We start from the raw sequence: 24,779 nt of genomic DNA, 5'->3' as shown, positions 1-24,779 counted from the left end.
TCTCTCTCTCTCTCTCTCTCTCTCTCTCTCTCTCTCTCTCTCTCTCTTTGTGTGTGTGTGTAAGTGTATGTGTCCGTATGTGTATGTCTGTGTATGCATCTGTGTGTATGTTTATGTATGTGTATGTATGTATGTGTGTTTCTGTGTGTGTATGTATTCTGGATGGACACATGAGGATCCACACAACATGCCAAGGCCAGAGGACAACTTACAGAAAGTCATTTTTTCACCAGGTGAGTTCTAGAGACCCATCATGTCTAGATTGGCAGCATGCACCTTTACCTGCTGAACTATAGCTGGCTGCCCTTAAACTGAATTTTCTATATTAAGACCTCTTTCTATGTAATTTCTTGCTCTGAGATTCAAACTACTCAGTGCAAGCCATGGATGAGAAATGAATTGGCTTTCCTATTTCTTTGGTTTGGGGTTTAGCTTTTTTTTTTCCCCCAGGGGGAAGAGGCTATGCGGTTTAGGCTGACCTTGATCTTGCGACATATCCAAGGAAGACCTCAAACTCTTCATCTTCTTCACTGTGCCTCTCAAGTGCTGGTAGTAAAGGCATGTGTCACCTTGCTCAGCTTTAAGTAATTTAAGTAAATACTATATCTCGTTTCATGCCCTTATAACCACTAAGATTAGAACCTTTCTCTGACTCCTCACTTCCATTTTTCCTGCTATATATGTTTACAAATTTAATTTTAGAAATTTTTACAGTACTGTGTATTCACCTTTCCTAAAAGTATTTTGCTCTGTTATCGAACCTAGTCACAGTCTTTGAGTTCAACTGCAATGAAGTGACAGATGGACCCAGAAGTGTGTGGAATGAATGGGCAGACAACAGCTTGAAATGCAAGACACTCCACTGCTTCCAGCCCAGAATTGTTCTATTCTGAGGAAACGATTTGGGAAAGCAGAGAGCTAGGAACCAAGGGAAAATAATATGTTCTGGATTAACCAGGAATCCCTGAATTTGTAACATGGGGCCTGGCAGGTGATGCTAAAAGAAGAAGAATGAAACCAAGCATTGAGAATGATTCAGAGGGCTCAAAGGAAAGGTAAGGATCCAAAAGGGCCCGAGCAGAAGACGGAGCAAGAGTCAGAAGGAGCAGAGAAGAAAGAAGAAAACAAAAATAAAAACAAAAAACAAACAAACAAAAACTCAGGGGGCTGGAGAGATGGCTCAGCAGTTAAGAGTACTAGGTGCTCTTCCAGAAGACCCTGGTTCAGTTCCCAGCAGCCACACGGAAGATCACAACTGTCTGTAACTCCTGCTCCAGGGGATCTGACACCCTCACACAGACAGACAAACATGCAGGCAAAGCATTAATGTACATGAAATAAAAGTAAATAAGCTATAAAAAAGAGAGAGAGAGACTCAAAATAATGGGCAGTTTGAAAACTGAATATAGCATTTACCATAAGTGTGGAAATCTTGCAAAAGATACAGGCTCAGGTCTGTATCCAAAAATTGAGAAACTGAGGCAAGAGAATTGCAAAATAAATCTTTCCTGCTTCTCTGGAACATTTATTTTAAAAAGGCTTTTTGCAAATAAACTATAAATAATACACTAATAATTAAACTTCTCACTTTAACTTTTAATGCCTGCAGTTAATAGTAATATAAAATAAAATATGATGAAATATAATATAAATTAAATATAAATATAATATAAATATAATAATATAATGTAATAAATATAATATAAATTAAAATATGATAAAATCTCCAGCATTTTGGTTTATTTTATTTGAAGCTGTAAAGACAACTTGTCTAGGGACCATTTTTGTTTACACTCAGTTTGTTGCTAGGGAAAATAACGTCAATTGATTGTTTATTCATGGATACATCACTCAGTGTGGACATGGGATACAAGCAACTCTGGTTTGCATTGAACAAAGGAAGATCAGAGACTAGGTGGTCGTTTGTTCATAACAACGCTTCTGTTGGTCTCCACAGAGCCACGGACTTCAATATTTATGTCTCTATTCACTGTAGCTATGCTTACCACATCCATTGATTATTGACTTGCCGGACACATGGGAGCACTCTACCATAAGCTAGTCTTCATGCATTCGCTGTCCGCCCGCCGTTCCTTGTGTCTTGATGCATCCTGGGTGGCTAACGAGTAGAGGCTTACATAAGGGATGAGACCCTGCACAGACGCATCTGCATAGCCATAACAGTTACTTTTTTCCTTTAACAAAATGACTGACAGGAATCCAGTAGTCAAGCTAACATAGGAAGGGCTTTGGTTGACTTCTGTAATTCTGTCTGGGGGTGTCTTTACTTCCTAGCACCCCAGCAAATGACCTAGGGGAAACTGAGTACTAAGATTCTCATAGGGCACATAGACCAAATGACAAGTAACTCCAAAGCTCACCCTCCTCCTGAGAGCTAAGAGGCACATGTTTGGAGGTCTGCTGGGGTAGACTACCCTTTGAGGAGGAGAAGATTCAGATCTCCAAATTGTAGATTTTACCCCAATTGAGGAAAAGTGTTTTCTTGATTGTGTCTATTCTTTTTTCTCTCTGCCGTGCCCTAATTCTGGATGCTGTTTCTTCCCTATCTTTTTTTCTTAATTCAACTGTCAACCCCTCAGGGAAGCATTCCTAACCACAAAGGCACTTGACTTTGCCTTAAGAGTCTCCACATTAGAATCTGATCACTCTCCAAACAATCAAAGCACTGTTCAGTAGTTTATTTGTTTTCTGTCTGTTACCGTCAGAAGCACATACGCACTGTGCAGGAAAATCTCATCTAAATGAAACATACTCAAATTTTACACTGGGAACAAATAGCTGGCCTCCAAAATAACATATTCACTGAATACATAAATAAATGTCTCCATCAAGGTAGCAAAAAGAATAGACAAACCAGTTTGTGAGCAAGATGTGATGAAGAGTTTCGATTGAAAGAAGAATAACTTCATTTTATTAATTAAAACTGGCTAATAGAATGAAGGAGAATAAATAAAAAGAGCCTGTGATAGAAATACTGTGAACTTCTCTTCAAGTTACATAGAAAAGATATTTCTATTTCAAATGTCTGGAGTTTCATATCATCCATAAATCATTTGGGGTCTATCTGGAGTGAGAAGCAGACAAAAGGACTACATTTTCCTGACAATAAAACTTAGAAAATGCAGCAGGGATGAAGATGTGTTAGGAACTTCAATGAAACCCAAGACTGGAGACTGCTGGCATTGCCCCTAAGGCCAGCTTTGAACCAGCCACATGCTAACTAGAGGTGCCAAACGGCTCCCAATCGGCATTGGCTACCTACAGCCTTGACTTGACTGCCAGCATCATCTTTAGTTATGAGAATACTCCTGGACATTTACAGAAACTTGGACCAGCACTGTACATTTAGTGTTAAAATTCCTCAGAGAAACACAGCTAATATATACATGGATGGTGCTATTTAACACTGTGTCTGTGACAATTAAAATTAATTTTAAAATCCATTACACTCTTTGGTGCAAGACTGATTTCTCAATCAAAACCATATGAAGAATTTGAAATTGTAAAAAACAAAAAGTCAAGCAATATCTTTTCATTAGACTTGGAACAAAACAATGTACATTTTCTTTTCTTTGTATTTCAGATTACGACTGTGCTACTTGGGATACTCTATATTACATATACTCTAACCTGCTCTACTTGGGATACTCTATATTACATATACTCTAACCTGGTCTACTTGGGATACTTTATATTACATATACTCTTACCTGGTCTACTTGGGATACTCTATATTACATATACTCTAACCTGCTCTACTTGGGATACTCTATATCACATATACTCTAACCTGGTCTTAACTTGTTGGTAATCACTAAGGGAATGTCATTCCTATTGAAAACAATAATCAGTAAATAAAGCACTAAAAATTTCTTCCTCATTATAGCTAAAGCCTACAATTGTTTCTAAATTCTGAAATTTATTCACAAGTCATTATATTTACACTTTAGAAATATTCTTTTTAAGGAACATTCGTAAGTCACAGGCTTCTCCAGTTCCAGTCTAATCTTCCATCAATATTGCCTTACTAGGTATCCATACCTAAAATCCCAGAACTTGAGAGACTGAGGCAGAACAACAAAGAGTTTGAGGCCAGGGTGGACTATATACCAAGGCACTGTCAGTATACCAAGGCCCATTCTGGGCATGCACATTTACTAAATTCTGGGCTTGTGCTACAAGCTGACTCAACCTCAGCACTCAAGAATAGCAGAAATGCACCTCGAATCATGTGGTGGAAAACTTAGAGAGCTAAGCTATTATGAGCATAGGATACCACAAGCTGTATGGTGTCTATCTAACTACTACTAAATTTTATAGTCATTTCATTGCATACCTCTGGCAAAACTGTTCCTTCTTTTAAATACTCCTAGAAAAATATGTAGCCATGTTTTAAAGCTAACTTCACTATTATCACCTCTTTCAAGGATGTAATAAAATCTGTATGCAATTATTATGGACTACTTTATTTCAAAGTAATCATCTAATTATCAAACTCTTCATTATGATTTAAGCATACTGAGACAATGAGAATGACAAATACTCAACACATATTGAGGACTCACCCAGTGTATAATGAATAATGTCGACGTTGCTACATGAATAACTCTGCCATTTCCCCTTTGTGAATTCTCCAGTGTCACTCCTTGTGTATGTGGCTATGGTGTGATTGTAAAATAACTATGGTTCTGGGCATGGTGGTACAGGCCTAGAAACACAGCCCATGAGAGGTGAAGGCAGAAGGATTTCAAGTTCAAAGCCAGCTTAGTCCACACAAAGATGGCAGCCAAGCTTGAAACATAGTGATCTCTAGGCCTTGTTGAGTGATAGAGAAAACCCACTTCAAAACCTTGAAAAAAGTAAGAGTAGTTATTATTATTATATCTGATTCTATACATAGTCATGGAAAGAATAAAAAAAACAGAAAATGCTTTAGAAGGATAGACATATTAGAGAATGTAGCAGAAGTAAGCCATTGCGTCTTAAGAGGTGGCCTCTGTAATTTATTTTGTATATGATTTATTATCTTTGTGCATCTCTTATAATATGATGCATTATTATTCAATAAAAATAGGTATCTGAAGGGCTAAATCACTTATTTTGAAAGGCAGAAAGGACCCACTTTTGTAACTTAAGAGCATTTTCGTCGCAATTAAGAGTATAGCAACATGATGAATTCAACTCTAACATTCAAGCTATACATTTGGAGAGTATTCCTGCTTTTCCTATATGAGTTCATAACTAACAGAATTTTTGAGAGGATTCTTAGCAATCTTATGTAGGGAGGGCATAAAGAAATGTCTGGTTCGTAAACATCTTTCCTCAGCTCTGTGATTGTGCCACAAGCCCACCACAGCACCAAGGGCAAGAGCTTGGGGTTCAGAAATGAATATTTCATGCATCTGGAAATTAATATTTTTCACAAGAAGGGACAGATTTTAAACTGAAACAGTTGCCCCCTCAGTATGTACCTACAGCAAAAAATGGGCTTTTATTCTATTCAAAATTAAAAACTAGTACCTTTGTGCAGTGGCAGCATCATAGCCAGTGATGTTTATCTGAGGGGCGATTATTGCTTATTGAAAAAATAGTGTTCACATTTTTGAAATCCAAGGAATTATTTAACATATAATTTTATTATAAAATTGCAGATGTACTTTCATTAAATTTTCTATCACTATTTTCCTTACGCTAGATAATCATTCTACTTTTTAAAACAGATGAAATTAAATAGTCTTCAATTTCCTGTATTGGGTAAATTCACAGAAATCTCCAAAGTCATGTATTATTTGTATTATCATCTTGAGTATACAGTTATATATAACACAAAAGTTTACTGCCTTACAGTAGTAATTAACTGCTGAATATAATTTGTATCACACTAAAATTTTCAAAAAGAAAAATTAGCAAACAAATATATACATAAATGTAAACTATGACATGTACAATATGTACAATTTCATTGTAGCAAATCCAACATAATTATTTCTCTAGAAACATGTGTAACCTCTGGAAAGCAGTGTGAACTTTCTCACTGTATTTAAAATATCTACAATCCATTCTCTAAAACTTAGCACTGACTAATGGAAACAAAATATAAACAAATTCAATGTCATAAAAAATTGTATAAAACTAACAGCTCTTTTAACTTTATAATCTCTAAAATATGAGAATGTAATTTCTCAAATTTAAAGTATGATTTGTAAAGATGAATCTTGTAATTATTTATGAAATCTTAACTATATAATAGTATTTTTTGTCTTGAATTGCAAAGGATTCACCATTAATGAGTGGTTAAGTATTACCACGTCTAGAATTAGAATGGTTTATACTGTCTTTTGAAACCACATACAACTTCTATCTTTAAATGTAGGATTTTTTTAAGATACCAAAAACAAGTGAAATATAAAATTGGAAACTGAGTACATTCTAGAATAATCACATATATTACTAACCTACCATTTAGCTTCCTTTCCTGTTAGAAAAAATAGTTTCTCATTCAAATTGCTATAATCTACAGGTCTATTCATTGTTCTACATCGTATTAATAATCCTTCCTATCCTTTGTTAACAAAAAATAACATGTTCCCTCAAACACTCCATGTATCTATAGATTAAGTGATTGTACAAGCTGGATTTTACCTGAAGCAAGCCTTAGCCATTATAATTTGTTTTTACACACTTATTTTTCTACATTGTCAATTCTCCTTTTTTAATTGTTATAAAATGTCATACATTATGTATAATTTTGTTAAAACACATCATATTGTCATGTACATGGGTTGTCAAGTAAAATGTAATAATCTTTAACCTCACCCCAGCCATTGACATCAATTAAAAAACTATGCTTACAGGCTTTTAAACTATACTATGTAATATATGTTCTTAATGTAAAGAACATATCTTAACCTTCATAAACAACCTTAGAAGAGATAAAATTCCTTCTACTACAAATCTTTTACTACCTCTTTACAAAGCACAGAATTATGAACACTGTTACTCACTTTTAAAGCCCACGCATATACATGTGCACATATATGTATACATATGTAGCCTACAATTAAGTTCAGTATTGGTATTACTTTGTAAATGTGCTGGTTCGGTTCATTTTGCTTTAATGAGCAAATATAGGGAAAAAAGTTACACATTTTCAAATAGCCTCAATTTGAGTCAGGGCACCACTTTCTAATGGAAGTCCCCTCAGAGAAGACAATTTAACAACAGAGAGAGGGAGAAAGAGAGAGAGAGAGAGAGAGAGAGAGAGAGAGAGAGAGAGAGAGAGAGGAGTATTTCCCATGGGATACCCTCCTTTTGTTGCATCTAAAGGTTGACAAGGGTCATTTCACAGGAAAGCAGACATAAGTGACATTCAAGGCAAAGCAGCTCCAATATAGCTCACTTCCCAGGAGAATATAACACTTCTCCAAGACACTGCAAATGTTTTAAGAGCAGAAAAGCACAATGCCTGTCAAAGTGTCTTGTGTATGCTAAAAAAGACAGGTAATTTAAGGAAAGCCTTTGACATTTAACAGGGATTCATGCTTCCACAATTTCCCCTCCTCCAACTTGACACCTAATTAAGCATCCATACAAAACAATGTAATGGAACAGATGTACTAGCCATTAGCAGGAATTACCCACTCTCCTATCAAACCAGAGAATACAGAGAGGGCTCTATTTGTAATAGGTTGACTTAATTGCCTGAGAATTCCCTGGGGAAATGTACAAATAGATCAGGACATTTCACACATGCACACCCACAGACTCACACTGTCACCCACCCCTCCTCCACTGTGATCCACACCTTTGTCACTGGCACATTCATCTTTTCTAATGAGAACAGATACTGGTCACCAATCAGTTATACAAGATCAAATAGTTAGATGAAAAAATAAATGCAAACAAGTATACAAGTCGAATTTACCTCTAACGATACCTCAATAAAATATTTTCTATATGCTGGTGCTTTCCATAATATTGATACTTAGGTTTATAGTTAAAATATAGTACAATAAGCAAAAATATTCTTTAAAAAATATATAAATGGGGCAGCAGAGAATTATACACTCTGGAAATTAGCTGTGGTTCATAACTATTGCAGTTGTACAATTTGTCAATTAAATGAGCCTTATATGATTTGAGGCAGCTCAGAAATCCTGAAATGAGACAACCAACTCTCCTCCTGAAAAGCTGAAACAATTGAATATTTTTGTGTCCCTCAGTTTAAAATCCATTTTGGCCTTGAATCCAGTGTCTCCTGAGTGCAGGGACTTGGAATATTCCTATGAAACCTTTTAACAAAGTCATTTGTCAAGTAGGAAATAAAAGATTTCTACAAAAGGTTAAGGAAGTAGCTAGTTTTAGACGTTGAATGCTGGGTTCTGGGACTCAGCAGGTAAAGCCACTTGTTTTTTAATACCTGGAGAGGTGGCCTAATCCACAGGACCTGTATGACTGAAGTAGAGAACCAACTAATGAGCTCTCCATTAACCTCCACAATCACACCATGGTATACCAGTGTGCCTCCTCACACAACATAGATGACAGATGATAGACAGACTGACACATACATACATACATACATACATACATACATACATACATACATGCATGCACATACACACAGACACACACAGACACATAGATGAAGATAGATAATATAAATATGAAATAAAGTAAGGAATATAAGATTTCTTCTTAAGGATATTAAATTAGATTTTAATAGCTACAGTTAATGTAGATAAAAACTGACATTCTTAACTGGAATCAAAGACAGAAAGAAAACACCGATACAGGAATCCACCTTTAAAACTGGATTTTTCAAGAGAGAGAGTGAGCTGAATTTACTCCTTATCTATTCTTCGACACACACGAGATCTGTGACAGAGAAATTCAGGGCACTGCCACAAGTCTTATTTCCTGCCCCTGGAGAGCTAGAAAGCAGTGGCCGCTGACTGCCTGTCAGGATCTTAAGGGAGTAGCAATGCCTGGGACTGTGTCTTACAACTTTTAGCCCCTGAAGAAATTCCCAAGCCCTATCCACACATCTCCCCTGTTGGAGCTGCAAGTTCCCAGAGCACATACCCAACACCTCTACACAAATCCTGCCAACTCTCCAGAATAAGATGAACCAAGAGGCTGCCTACATGCTACAGGGTCCCCTCCATAACACCCCAGACACAGCATCAATGGGACTGCCTATGCTTTAAATCAAAGCCTTGGCATCACAAATGTAATGAGTTCTTTGTGTTTATTCTCCACAAGATACACATTTTTGTGGATATAGCATGTGCTCCTTTTTCTGTATGTAGCGTCATGCTTTGTGCTCTCTAAATATTACTTATTCCATTGTAGGTTGTCTTAAATTGCCTACACCTCCAAACAGCATGTCTACAATGTCTCTTGGGGTGGAAATCAGTCTACTGGTGATCGCCTCAGGCTCCCCTGGCTCCATGAAGAAGCTTAATGACTGAAAACAAGCTGGCTGCCCATCAAGGTGATAATGATGACCCATCACTGTCCTCTCTGTCAGTGAGAGGTAGCAGTACAGAAAATAACATCATGAAGGGGTTCTTTGGGACCTCCAGCACACTGCCTCATGAAAAATATGAGAAACCCATGTTTCTTTCGAGAATTGACTGTCTTTTTATAATTCATGTTTAGAAGGGGGTAAGAAATGCAGTAAGACTCACACTACCAACTGTAGTTTTAAACCCCATGAAATATATTACTAAATTACTACAGTCTTTTAGTAGACTAGTTTCCATCTTCCTAAAGGGCTTAAGCTGCTCAGTAAGTACCTGCCACTAACACTGGCTATGAGGCAAGCCTTAATGCCCACAGCACCACTCTCATGCTTTACTCTACTGCAACCATAAGAAGAAAGCATCCTGAATGCTGCCAGTGACCCTGTAACGCTCAGAGTTTACAATATATATTGTCCTTGATTTGCTTCCCAAAAGCAAAGGTCACATTATAGTCAAAGTCAAACAACCAACACAAAAAACCCATCCTTTGTATATGAACAGGATATTTTCACAATAAACAAAAAAAACAGATATTCTAGAACATCAGGCACCTTATTAATTCAGAAGGGGCAGTGGTGGCTAAAGTATTCTCATTTTGACAAGAGCAGCTCCATGCTATTTTACACATATAAACCTCTATATCTAATGTATTAGAATATATGACGAGCTTTGAATCTGCCTGTGCTTGTCTATTTCCCTGAGATTTTCCCTTCCTCCTTTCTTCTCAGACATTGACAAATGCAATATTCTGCTTTCAATAGCAGCGCAGCCCACAACGGAAGAAAACGAGCTGTACTGAACAATGCTGGCTTATAGACAATGGAAGACAGCGGAGAGAAAACTAATATGATTTTAGCACAAATGCTGAGCGATGATTGGAGGTTTATTAATCCTTTGCCACTTAAAGACAGTTTTTCACTCTTCAGTTTGCCACATTAATGGCATATATACAACCCTAAATGATATACACTGCTTACCTACTTCAAACCTATACTCTAATGCAAATATCGATTGAATTTTCTCATGTAGCATGTCATTACAAAAATGTTACCTAGTTTCCACTGAAGCTAATCCATCACTCAAATCTTGTCGAAGAAACTCTAAAGACTGTACAAAATTGTGACATTATATTCTTAATAAAAATTGATTCTTCACTATCAAGGTATCAAGGTCATACCATCAGTTGTTAAAATCTAATATCTACTCTTACACAAAATTAAAAAAAAAAAAACCTCTCTTGTCATTAAGCCCTCAGAGTTGCTTTTCTATTTATACCATGATAGTTCAATTGGATCAATATATTTATACTATCTGTTAGATTCTGCATCTTATTAGCCTGGACTAGAACCTACATTTTCTTTAGAGACAGTAATGATCTTTGTTGTTTAGAAATTGTCACTCAAATTAGCATACATATCCCGTGAATTTTAAAGGAGAGGGTTATTTTGTTTTTCTGTCTACAACTTAAAATACATACCTTTTTGAGAGTCAAAACTGACTCCTCCCCAGACTGTGAACATTTGAAACATGGATGAGCAAGAGTCCTGACAAGCAGGAGTCAGCATGGCTTGAGGCATAGGGATCCCTGTGTTTTCTGCATTTGCTACTAGAACGGTGTGTCTCAGCGTCAAGTAGCCATGGTCTCCTTCTCTGTCAGGTCATGAGGATTCAGCTGGGAAGAGGGCACAAGTGCTTTGTGGAGGCAGTCCTAACTCCCCACGCCTTCCAGTGGCCCTCAGTTTTCACGGATACTTCACGGATACTTAGGCACTCTAGAACCCAAATCTTGATTCAGTAAGATGCTTTGCAGCAAAGTCTGCCAAAAAGCATTGTCTTGTGCTCTGTGTCATTACTCTTTGTCTTTGATGTCAAAATTTGACTCCCTGCTGTGTTTCTCTAGAGGCAACACTAAAAGGAAGAGCAGAGTTATTTTGTTTTGTTTTAGTTTTTATAACTCCAAAAATATTTCCTTCTAAGGCTAGAAAAGATAAAAATCTAAAGTTCCTTTAGTGGAAAATGAGATTGATGTTCTTACCTTATTGTAATTAAATACACAGCCATTACCACCAGGCAGCTACAGCCATCTTGGATTATGTATGATTAAGGAAAATCACAAGGATATGTGGTTGATGTTAGAAATGAACAAGTCAATAATCCTTCAAGAATGCTTACACCAAACTCTCACCCAAGTGTGGATTCTATAGTCATTAAAATATGTGGAGATTTCTGTTTCAAGGCTTAGCATATATAATCCCTGAGATATACACCTCATTTCACTATAGATAGATAGATAGATAGATAGATAGATAGATAGATAGATAGATAGATAGATAGATAGATTAGATAGATAGATAGATAGATAGATAGATAGATAGATAGATAGATAGATAGATAATAGTTTAATTCAGTGGCAAACACCAATAATAACCAACTGAAGTAAGAGGAGGCAGGAATATGATTTCTAAACCAATCTGAACTACACAATGAGACCCTGCTTCCATATACAAATGTGTATGTGTGCATGTGTGTATGAACATGTCTGTGTCTGTGTATCTGCGTGTTTGTCTATATCTCTCCATATGTGTCTGTATGTGTCTGTATCTGTGTTCTCTCTCTCTCTCTCTCTCTCTCTCTCTGGCTGTGTGTGTGTATCTGTGTGAGTCTTTGTGTGTCTCCATGTGTCTGTATGTGCCTGTGTTTGTGTATGTATCTCTGTGTGTTTCTGTGTATGTCTGTCTTTGTATGACACACTCTCTCCCTCCCCCTCCCCCCCTCCCCACCCCCACCCTCTCTCCGTGTGTGTGTGTCTGTCTGTCTGTCTGTCTGTCTGTCTGTGTCTCTTTGTGTATTTGTATCTGGGTGTGTTAAAATATGAACAGTATGTCATCTTGTTACTGACCAATAAATTTAACAATGAGAATCATGAGAATCTGTAGGAACAATACAGCCTTAAAATAATTTTATGAACTGATTTTATAAAATGCATAATATTTATAGAATTTGTCAAGATTTATTTAAACTTCTCAGAAACTATATCTTTTAAAATTGTGGAATGTACATATACTGCTACAGAACATGCTCAAATATTACTGACTATTCAGAGAGTTTATGAATTTTAAAATTTAATATGTTGATTGGACCACTTGTTAACTTTGCAAATATAAATGAAATAAATGGTATGTAAAGTTGCAAAAAGGGAAGAGAGAGAGAGAGAGAGAGAGAGAGAGAGAGAGAGAGACAGCCAGCTAGGTGTGGTGACACACACAGATAAACCCAGTGCTCAGGAAGAGTTTAGGACGGTGCATTTGAGGTCTTCTTCAACTACACAGTGAAACCTTGCCTCAAACAAAACCAGAAAAAATAGAGAAAATGAAAGTTTATTCTCATCCCTTGCTTATTTCTACTCCATGGTATAATCACTTTTTACTAGCCCCTGTTGATTATTTTAATGTGAATTATATCCATCCATGTTACTGCTGGATCTTGATTCTTTACACACAAGCAGTATTTTAGCATTTACTCAATCCATCCATGAAATGAATAAACAATAAATGACATGTGCTATTTTTTGTCTTTCCCCAATATATACATTCCTTTTTCCTTTTTTAAGTTTTGCTGGTAACAATGTTTCATTTGTGTTTTCCCATGATCCTATATTAACAATTAAAATCTTGGGGCTTGAGAGATGCTTGGCTTGTTAAAAACACTGCTCTTCTGCTCCTTCAGAGGATCTCAGATTAGTTCCCAGAACCATGACAGGCAATTTACAACACCTGTAACTCAGCTGCACTGGGAGCCAATGCATCTGGCTTCTGAGACACATGCACATACTCTGTCTCTCCCTCCCCCTCCCCCTCCCCTCCCCCTCTTTGTTCCCCTTTTCCTCCCCCTCCCTCTCCCCCCTCTTTCTCTCTCACACACACAAACTTAAAATAATGAAAATAAATATTAAAACAATTGTATTTCTAAAAAATCCATTGGAACTGTCACGGACATTAGGCATTGCTTCATCTTTTCTAAGTGTAGAAAGTGAAAAAAAAAAAAAAGCTAAGCCCTTGACACATGGACTCACCCCTGATGACCCAGCCTCTCCACACTGATACATGACTTTTGAAGTATCACTGCCTATTGCATTGAGAATGTGTTCTCATTATCTCTTACCAACTATCAATACGGTTTAAAGAACTATTTGACATTAAAGCGTGGTACATTTTAAAGTTCAAGTTATCTCAACTCCAAAGAAGAGAATAAGAATAAAATTAAAAAAAAATAGTCTAAGAACTGATTGGAAAGTGAAATGTCAGAAGCACCTGTCATGACACCAGCTTGTGCTTCCAGATAATTCTATTTCCTGTTAATACTTACAAAAAAAAAAAAAAAGCACGTAGATTCTAGGGTCCTATGGAAAATATACTCTCACATTATGTGTATTTGCCCCATCCTTAGCCTGGAGAAAAGAAGCAGTATTTGTTCCGAATCTAAAAAGTTATGTCTCTTAAAGTCTTGAACTGAAATATCTTTATCCCCAACAGAAGTACTTTTACTGAATCTGACATTATTACCTGTTATAGAAGGTTTACAAACTCCAGGCTGACAACTAGTATTCTTTCAATAAGCCCTGAGCTGAAAACTCTCAGGAAGACTTTCTTTCAAATCTAGTCACCAGGAAAGACAGCTGCAGTATACAGGCAATCATTACATACATGCACACATACATTATATGTATAATTCATTTTCCTTCCAATTTTGCTTCTAGATAACTCAAAAATTAAATTTGCATGTCAATTTTGAGTAACTACAATGATTAACATAATTACATTCAACTTTTCACACTATAGTTCACATAGTCACATAATTATATTAGCACACTAGCTGCCCTCCCTTTTATTTACAGTTTCCTTCCCTGCCGCTTTAAATCTGTAGACTTTTCCTGACTTTCATGACTATTTACATTCAGGTAAGCATCCTGTAAGACATCCTATGTCCAATGGACTTACTTTACCTGCATCATATAACAAGACAATCCCACCAAAGTGAGAAAAACACAATTGAAGAGACCATCTTTAGAAAAGATAGAGTGAACAGTAATAGATATAAAGTTTACATTGAAACTGGGTCTCATCAATATAGAGATGGGAGAGAAAGCCGGTATGTGGGTAAGGGTTAAGTCTAGTGGCGTCCCCTGCTATTCTGACAGCTTCTCCTTCACTTGTAAAATTCACTAGAACTAAAGTGAAAGGCAAACAGACCCCGTTCCTCCTTGGCCTCTCATGCACATGCCCTGTCAAGCTGGGCTAGGACTCTAAAGCAGCCTTTTGTGTTCTGCTCTTTGAAGAGGTCACTCCCGGAGTAGTTTATGCCTACTTGAGCATGCTTCCCAGCATTGATCCTGGGCTGTCCCATTCACTTCTGACCTGCACCTGCTCTTTTCAAGCATGTGCCAAAAGGGCTGAGCCTAAACAGAGGCATGGTGGTCCATTCACAGACACCATTCAGAGAGTTGCTAGGGGAGGGGCGGTAGGCGGGTTGGTGGCCCTCTAGACAAGAAAGGAAAGTGACCCATTAAATCAGAAAATGACCTTCTGATTGTCATTGCTTGTCTAAGTATATGTAAAGGGCCCACCTCTTCCATAATACTCTTTGTGAGGTCATAAATGTTAACATGTCTAAAATGGTGCTTCTGAAAAGATTAGATGAATTATTGGTGATTAAGACTAATTAAGTGACATGTTTAATCATCTAGAAAGGGTATAAAGTCTATTATAGGGCTGATGTCCATAAATACTTACTGTGTTACGGAAAATAAAAAGGGAGCAAATGTCTTTACAGACACTCTTGCACGGAAACATAGCACGGGATCTGAAAATGGCTTAATTCTCCTACTGCCGGATGGTTGAGACTTGACCAGTCTATTACTTCTATCAAAATGACAATGTAATCTCTCCACCATCTTCAGTTCAGTAAAAGAACTCACATTGACATTTCACCCAGGAAGCTGAAAGCCAGCCAAAGTTGTAAAATCAACCACTAGAAATATTTAGACATCTGCCATTTACCCCAAAGACAATAAATCATAATTCATTCATGTTGAGTGTTTTTCTCCAACTGACAAGTTTAAAGACAAGTACGCTTCAGTTCTAACTGAGAATGCGAGGCCATTGGTCCTTTCCAAAGAGAAAAGATGGTCCTGGAGCTACGTTTAGCTATTCCATGAACACTAATGGGTATGATCCTCTACTGTACCATCACTGTTCTGAACGAAAAGCTACTCACCGTTCAATCATTCACCCCCAGACCCCTTAGGCAGACAGAAATCAAGAGAGGCAAAGCAGCAAACAAGACTAGACTAAGAACAAGTCAGACATTTTCATGGTTATAAAAAAGAAAAAATAATCAGAGAAGACATGGGATAATGAAGTGAAGGGATGGTGTGTGCATGTTCAATGCCTAAGCATACAGAGGAAAGGCACCTCGAGGACTCTGAAAGACAGGCAGCTCACTGAATCACTACACGGGCTGCAGCTTTCAGGGCGGACTCCACCATGCTGTTCAGGGCCCTCATGTGAGTTCTGTCTGCCTTGCCTTCACTGATAGTCATTCCCTTAAGTTCCTCTAAGCTGAATTAAGTAAATTTGATATCAATACCCACTTCACCAAAGCACACATTAATTTACCATTTTGTTCAAAGTTCTCTAACACAAATTAATATACCCACCATCAGCACCTGATACATATAAATTACCTATTTATAATAGAACATGTAGGTAACTAAAATTTAGGTTGGAAACACTAGCTGCTGGAACAATATACAAATCCATATGAGATATACTTCTATTATATATAGTTCAGTTGGTTACAAAATATGAAACAATAAAAGATATAGAAAAACTACTTTGTGGTTATAATATACTTATGATTCTTATTTATTCAATTCAACTAAAACTGAGAGAATTAGTGCTTCTAGTGATGAAAATCAGGGAGTATTTTGGTTTTGGTTTGAATGCCAGACTGAACTGGGTACCTTTATGTAAAATGCATATACTAAAGATTTAGCCTTCTTACATGTGATTGCATTAGAAGGTACAACCGTTGGAGAGGGATAACAGTGTGATGGTGATATGAAGGTGGGGCACTCATAATAGAATTAGGAACTGTGTAAGAAGAGAATGGAATTGTTATTTTTCATTCAACAGAGGACATAATGTAAAGCATCCTTCTTCAAGCTGGAAGATGGACCTCACCTGAGACTGAATGGACCAGTGGTTTGGCCTCGGGCTTTCATCCTCCAGCATGACCACGTGTTTCCAATCTCAGCCTCCAGATAACGGTGTTCCGTTATAGTAGCTCTTGAGTCTCAGTAAAGTTATGTTCTAAAGTATTTTGTTCTTTAATTTAAGCAAAATATAATCAAATAAAAAAGAAAAAAATAAACTTTAATCCAGAAAAAAACCATATCTTCATATGAAATAAATATTGCAATTAATTCCTACAGACACAAGGAGCTTAAAATTTATTAGTTCACCAGTATATGAATTACAAAGAGGGATGAATAAAGAAATCAGAGCTTCTAGTGACTTTAAGGAGAATTTGAGGCAGAAATAAACAAAGAGAAAATCAACCAAACACATATTTTATGGGCAAAGTGAGTAGACCTAGAGATCATGAAGAAGAAGAAAAATAGCAGGAGAAAGAAGAGGAGAAAGGGGAGAGGATAAGGAGGAGGAGGAAGAGAAAGAGGCAGGGGAAGAGGAGGAGGAGGAGAAAAATGTTGCAAATGTGTTAAGCTTACTCTTGCTTGTTTGTAAAACTATGCCATGAAGATTTTTAACAGCCAAGCAAAAGAAATTATATCTAATCTAATTATAGTAATATCATCTGAATAGACACAGCCTCTTAACGTATATAGTGAAAGTGGTGGCAAAGTAAAGGTGTTATAAAGGTGTGGTTAAAGAATAATTGTGACAGTTTAGTTATTAATTATTGCACGTAAGATAGTTCTTTGTGGGAAAAAACATTTCATATAACTTCCAGTGGCCATATATCCTTTATAAATTATTAAATGAGTTCTTGGAGTGGCTAAGGAAGACATTTATGGCATTATTCATTCCCTAGAATCATTTGTTTTAAATTTAAAAAATTGAAAAATGAAACCAAAATGATAGTTTATTTACATTCTATTTCCCTTGGAAATGTGTATGGTTTCATTATCCTTCATGATTTAAAGCAACCTTGGATTCAACCATGACTGCTACACCTCATTATAAAAACAGGCATTTTCTTAACTGCTAGTCTACCTAAGAAACTGACGAGCAAAGCTTGAGTGAAGCTCAACTACCACTTTACCAGGTAACAATGTATATACTAGGCACGCATGAAGGCTAATTCTAACATGCATCACAAGCGACATTATCATCTTAGACTAACAGGGTCTCTTTACATTCCCAAATGTTTAATCATGCTGACAAGTACCAAGGATGATGTCACACTTCACTTGTGAGATCCTAAAATACTGAAAAGATGATACAGCAATGAAAAGATTCAATGGAGATGTTAGACGTCACAATTCCAAAGGAGTGTTTAATTTATTTAAACATTCAATCTCTCTCTCTCTCTCTCTCTCTCTCTCTCTCTCTCTCTCTCTCTCCCCCTCCCCCATTGGCAAGCTTCTCTCTTTGTATAGGAAACAGAAGATATTCTATTTATAAATTCATTTTTACCCTATAAATTAACAAATACTCTAGAAGTTTCATTGTACATGACAATCAAAGGTGGTTGTGCTTTATCTTTGTTTGGTTTGGCTTTATTTACTGATGGCTAAATGAAAGTGTTACAAACTAAAGAATGCAACAACTAGGAAATAAAACCTTGATGCTTTGACTTTGGAGGAGAGGGACATTCACACAGCTGAAAATAAATTCCATTGGTGACTTATTTTCCCTTCTTCCTCAGAGTCATGACGGCCAAGGTGGCATCTCTGCTCTAAGCTACTCCAGGGAATGTGAGAGAATTACTGTTGAGTCCCATACCACCAAATTCGCTGCACCCCTTTTCTGAGTCAGTTTTTTTGTGGGGCTTCAGGGGCTCATCGCATTTTCCTATGAGGCACTGTGGTGTTCTTTTTTTTTTTTTCTTGCATACTAAGCTGAGAATATGTGACTCTAATTCACAAATACTATGTTGAAAGTCTCTCAAAATTTAACTCTCAAAGTTCTGGTGGTCTGTGCATTGTAGAATAATTCTAGTTACCAGTACTGCTCTGATTGCCTCCAAGCAGAAGGAGGATTCCCAATGCCTTCAGCATTGATAAATGATAATATTTAAAATGAGAAATGTCCCTGTCTTCCCCAATTTGATCCTTTACTAGCCTCCAAAGGAATCAAGCATGAATTTTAACCTATAGAAATGATCATACATGTCAATCAAGAAAACAAAGCCCAACAGCCTCAAGTGAAAATCTCCATGCATACAGGATTTGACGTTTTAAGCTCTTCTCTCTGCCCCTACAACAATAACAACAAAAAAAACAAAAATGTTAAGGTAACTCAAAAGAAAAGGTGAATGACAGAATTTTGTAAGTTTTTAGTTTCTTTAAAAGTTCTGGGGAAAAACCCTACTGTTCTTTATCAAAAATTAAATTGCTATTATTTCTGTTATTGCAAATGCATTAATGCACACTAGAAACCCACAAACACTGAGGGATCAAATTAGCCCCTGTCGACAGTTCAATTTATTATTTATTATATTTTATGTATGGTTAGCCTCTTCAGAGAACTCTTTGCTAAGTTTCTACTGCATCTCTTCTTCCAGCTGTATTCTGCTAACAGAGCAACATCTAAATGTACACCAGCCAAGCACGTAACTAAAATGCTCTACTGAGCTCGTTTTGTAGCCAGCCTGTCCAGCAGCTTTCTGATCATGATGCTACACAACGTTCCGAAGTCATGGGTGGGATGCTCCATTCTTGCTTTACAGGTGCCCGCTGAAATCCTACTCTGTTTCCCCGTTTTTTAAGCATGGGCAGCAGTATCTAGTTTATTAAGTTACTGAGAAGTTTGTGAACTAGTATACATAAAAATAATTAATAAATTGATTGCCTTATTGATGGCAAATACATAAACAATTGGAATAATTCTGAAGTTAAAATTCTCAAGTGTTTGCAAAGCTTCTATGTGTTATAACTTGTTGATAAGTAAAATACATCTCTTCCATCCTACTCTGAGTTAATACATAGGCCTTTTAAAATGTACAAGGGAAGCTCGGGGGAAAAGACAATTAGAGTGAGCGGGACTTTCTCTGGGGACTTTGGGGAATATGGAAACAAGCAGCAGAAGATGAAATAGCACTGCAGAAAGCTGAAAAGGTTCATAGAAAGGGCGAAGCCCATGTGGGTATTAGAGCAGCAAGCAGCGGAATGTTCTGATTCATGCAAGTGACTGAGAGTACCTGCAAGAACAGAAGGGGACTGAGCAATGCCCTCGGAGGTCTAACCTTCCTCTCCCAAAAGGAGGGGTGACAACTGTAGCGTCTAAAGCTTTGTACTCTCTTGGAGTAAAAGACAGCCTCTTGGGAAAGTTAAATCCTCGGCCTGCTCTCAGATAACTAACCATGCTCACAGATGACATAGGGCTGAAATATGATCGACTCTCAAGAGATTCCCTTTAAAAGCAGACGGAAAGGACTGGACCATTGACCAGAGATGGCATTAGTAATGAACCTAAGAGGAAACAAGTAGCAAAAATGCAAAGTGCAATTTCTAAAAAAAAAAAAAGTTTATTAGCAAATACTGTGGTTGCACATGGTCCCACTGGTTCAAAGATACGCAGCTGCAATCTATCCTGTACAAAGGCTATACAGGACAACTTTCTTCCTTGAGAACTCAACAATCCTATGTTCACATACAGGCAAATATATACAATTCTATAACAAATCCATTACAGAAAATGTTAATTACTGAGAGAACTTACAGTGATACCTAATGAAATGCTTTTCTACTAAGCATCTTAAAAATTGTATTATCTTAAAGGAACTGCTTCTGTTATTCTCTCATTACAAAAGCAGTCTCACAGAGTTAACTCTATCCTGCCTATTTGCCTATTTTCCCATGAAGAAACACAAAGGAAGGGGCACTGAAACTCTTTCCTCCTTCTAAAGTACACAGCATGAAAAACCTGTGCGGGGGTGGGCAAAGCCTGACAAGAAGCTGAACACCTACATAAAGCCTACTAACTACATAAAGCTTATTAACATGTCTCCACTGGGGTCTTAACATCTGCTATTTACCCTGCTATGTATTAATATTGAGAATCACTAACAGCTCATATGAACATTAAAAACTCTCAAAAACACAGATCACCAAAGTAAAGAGACATTCTGTACTAAAAATCTGACAACACCTTGGCCACAAATGTATGCAATTTGAAGGACACCTGCTGCACACTTTTCAGGTATAACATGTCAGAGCAACATGCTCATAAGTTACAGCAGTGAGCTGATGGCTGGCACATTATCAGTGTTGTCTGAACTGCTCCTTCTCATGGACTCACTCTTTCCATGGCTTCAGATGACCCAGTGCTGCGACTCATGTTCTAAGCAATAGATTTAATCTTTAATATTAAAGGTACAAACCAATGCAAGATATTGTACAAAATTATTATATTTGGCTTTTAAATGCCTTAAATATAATAGATAAACATAAAATAATAGGTCTTCTATCTGCTTCCACTAAGCATTCTTTGCCAGCAGAAAGTAATGTTTCCATGGAGGAACTGGTGGTCCCACACAACAGAATTTAAATAAAGTCACTGAAACTCAATAGGCTAAATTCCTTCCCATCTTTAATTAGTCATTTGTTGTTTTCTAATAATTTCTCTTCTTCATTAAATGTTTCTTTTGTGGTAAAGTATTTCTGTAAGGGAGACATGTTGAATCATTAAGAACTTAGAAGGAATTATGTTAATGTGGTTGAGAGAATAAACAAAGGTAACTGATCATTAGATACTTTTAGAAAAAGAAAACAATTAGATTTCTCTTTTTTTATATTAGTGCACTGAGCCTAATTAGAAATGTTCCCATTGGGTTGAAATGCTCTGATGCCCTGTGTTAACTCATGAGGCAACAGAACCACTTGAAGCCATTCCTTTATCTTGGTCCTTGAAAAACACTACTCTTTCTTCCGAATTTTATCTGTAGTTCTAGAACTATCTATAGTTCTAGAATTATCAACTACATCTGTCAAGTTTATAGCCACAAAAGTATAGGTTATAATTGTTGAGTCTAGGTCTAAAAGATTCAAATATAATGAAAGGTGGAGGAGGGGAAGAATGCAAAAGGTGAAGGAACATGAATTAACAGTTGCATGCAAAACTTTCACTTATAACTAGACACATGACTTTAGTGAAGTGATATAAATGAAGATCATCTTAATATAGGAAAGTACTGACCTTCCACACAAATAACAACACTGTGCTATCAATAAAATAAACAGGCAAGCCATGTTGAACACTGCAGAACTGTATATACAAGTTAGGTAGCTGCTCCAACATTAATATTGTGTCCATGATAGAAAAACCGAGCCAGATCAAAAACAGAGCAAATACAATATACATCTAAATTGGGAAGAAGGATGTAAAAATTAAGCTTGTCCTTATTTATTTTAATGTAACAGCAGATATATAAAAGGAAGTTTTAGTACATTTCTACAATTATTGTAATATAATGAAACATTAATATTTAAAAATATTTCCAGTGGTTAAAATCCATTTCTTATCAGAAGACTTTCCTATAACAGTGACTGTGCTCTCTTGAGTATGGCTACAGTAAGAACGATTACATGTACACTAAAGAGAACACAAAAGAATTGTAAAGAAATACAAATAAGCCACAGATGATGCCTATATCCTTGCCCTAGCAACCATCGACTGTCAGTCTACACAGAGGAAGGGACTTCATGAACCCCTCCTCCATCTGGGCTGGAATTATGGCTGGCTTGCTCTTGTGCAAATGTTGTGCATCCTGAGTTCCTGTCATGCCCAGCAAATACTGTTTCACTAGAGCCACCAACTCCCTCGGGCTCTTACACTCTTTCTACCTCCTCTGCTATGATGACCCCTGTGCCCTGGAGGAAGAGGATATGACACAGATGCGCGACTTTTAGCTGCACTCTCCAAGTGTCATATTTTATGGACGTTGACTGGTTGTTCATGTCTGCGCTAATCACCATCTACTGCAAAAAAAGACACTTCTCTGATGAATGCTAAGAGATGCGCTAATCTGTGGGTATGACCATAAGAACGTAAGGGGCAGCTCATTACTAAGTAACAGGAAAACAGTACTATAGCAGAGATAAAGTCACCCCCATATATAATTGACTATCAAATAAGAAGCCCAGTATCAAGTAGGGGTTACCTCTTTTTAAGTGGTTTGTCAGTGGAATCTCACAGGCACCCTCAAACATTATGGACTATATACATAGCTCCTGGTTACCCACCATCTTGATGTTAAGACCTTATTGCTGTGGATAACACATTCCTGAATCACTGGACATGGAGAAGTCAAGCTGGCATCAGCCTGGAAGCTTTATTCTTATTGTCTAGCTTTTATGGAGCTAAGAGGGTCTATGCACACTCTTGGGGAGAAAAGTCATCATCAAGTATAGTGGGTTGGTCCTGATGCGGCCTAGATTCTAATGTTAAATACTGCCTCTCAAGATCTGGTTACACTCGACAAGCAGATCCTCATGTACACCAAGGTGATGTTATGTGAACTTTGCTTCCCAATTTAACTGGTCAATAAACAGCTGAAGCTTACAATTGGCCAGGAGAGGCAAAAAAGGTGGGACTTGAGGACTGAGTTAGGGGGTTGCAGGGAGAGAGAAGTGGAGAAGAAGAAAGGACATGGAGGTAGAGGAGGCCACCATGGGAGGAGACGGACATGGCCAGGAAAAACAGCAAGTAACAAGGACCATTATGACTTGGAAGTTAGAGTCTCTCTCTCCAAATCTGCCCAAACTAGACTTGCACCTTATAAATACAATACCTGGATTATGTGTCCTCTTTACAGGCTGGATAGAATGATTAATTTCACTTACAACCAAGTCTTTCCCAACTGTCAACGCTGCAAGCTATAATAACTATCCTGGCAAAATATGTCCACTGGTACAATAGTGGCACATATTATCTACTTTGTGATTGAATTTAAACCCTGTTCCACAAGACAGAACTCACTCCTGGTATTGCTAGCTGGGAAAAAATTCTTGGCTGGCTAGGTCATAGGTCTTAGAGCAGAACCTTTTATTCTGTTAAATGAATAATCTCACAGTTAAGTAACCTGAGGAAACATGCTGTAACATAAGTTGATATGCTGATACACTTCTATATTAGTTTTCTCATAACATTTCATAATACTTATTTCCTTATTCATTTAATCATTTTACAGGTGTAAACACTTGTAAATTACAAATGTTGACCCTTAAATATAGTATCCATCTCACAACCCAGCATTTGGAAAAGATAACATCTATATAGGCAAACAAGCAGAAAAACACAAAGGTAGATAGTGATTACAATACATGAAATAAAAGCTATTATGAGGCACTTGCAAGGCCATTAATAGTACAGAAGGTATGTTGAGCACATATTCCACAGTTATTGAAGGCAGTAAATACATATGACCTCATATAATCAATTGCATGCTTAGTAATAGGCACTTACAGAAATTTGATTCAGAGGGGGTAAAACACTAACCAAAATAACATACTAGAAGAATCAAAGCTTACAGCAGTTAAAAGAATGCTTTAGTGTCTGTGTCATAAGAAAATGACTTTTACTAAGGCCCTGGTGACATATTCACAGGATAGGATAAGGCAGGTGTAGAATGTGACCAAGCACAGAAACTTGCAGGGAGGCTGTGTCCAATTATGGGGTCACCTAAAATTTCAGGGATGAAGTCATTCCTTAAACAGGACACACCAGGCTGAGGGTAGGCCTTAGTTGCTTGTGGGTAAGAAGGGCTTCGCCAGCTCACAGCCCAGTCTTAGGCAGGAGGGAGACTTAAGGATTGAGTAGGAAAGAAAACACAGCTGGGGAAAGCAGGAGTGCTATCTTTTCATGCTTTTTTTTATTCCAGCAAATTAGCCAATTGACTACTCCTATAATTTCACTGCCTCAGCCGCAGTGAGGACAAACATCAGTCCATTTAGAAAGCAGATCTTAACAACAGGGTTTTCAATGAGAC

At 37.2% G+C, this 24,779-nt stretch overlaps 1 protein-coding gene and 1 pseudogene across 1 annotated transcript in view; one reads left to right on the top strand and one right to left on the bottom strand.

Annotated features, from left to right (window-relative positions):
- Window positions 1-24,779, bottom strand: part of Cacna2d1 (calcium voltage-gated channel auxiliary subunit alpha2delta 1) — a 405,712-nt gene that overhangs the window by 344,036 nt on the left and 36,897 nt on the right. The window lies entirely within an intron of this gene.
- On the top strand, window positions 5,540-5,660 carry LOC114628143 (annotated as a pseudogene).

The sequence above is a fragment of the Grammomys surdaster genome, unplaced genomic scaffold, assembly GCF_004785775.1.
Source record: "Grammomys surdaster isolate TR1022 unplaced genomic scaffold, NIH_TR_1.0 264, whole genome shotgun sequence".
Lineage (NCBI taxonomy): Eukaryota > Metazoa > Chordata > Mammalia > Rodentia > Muridae > Grammomys > Grammomys surdaster.
This window is presented reverse-complemented; position numbering and strand designations above follow the sequence as displayed.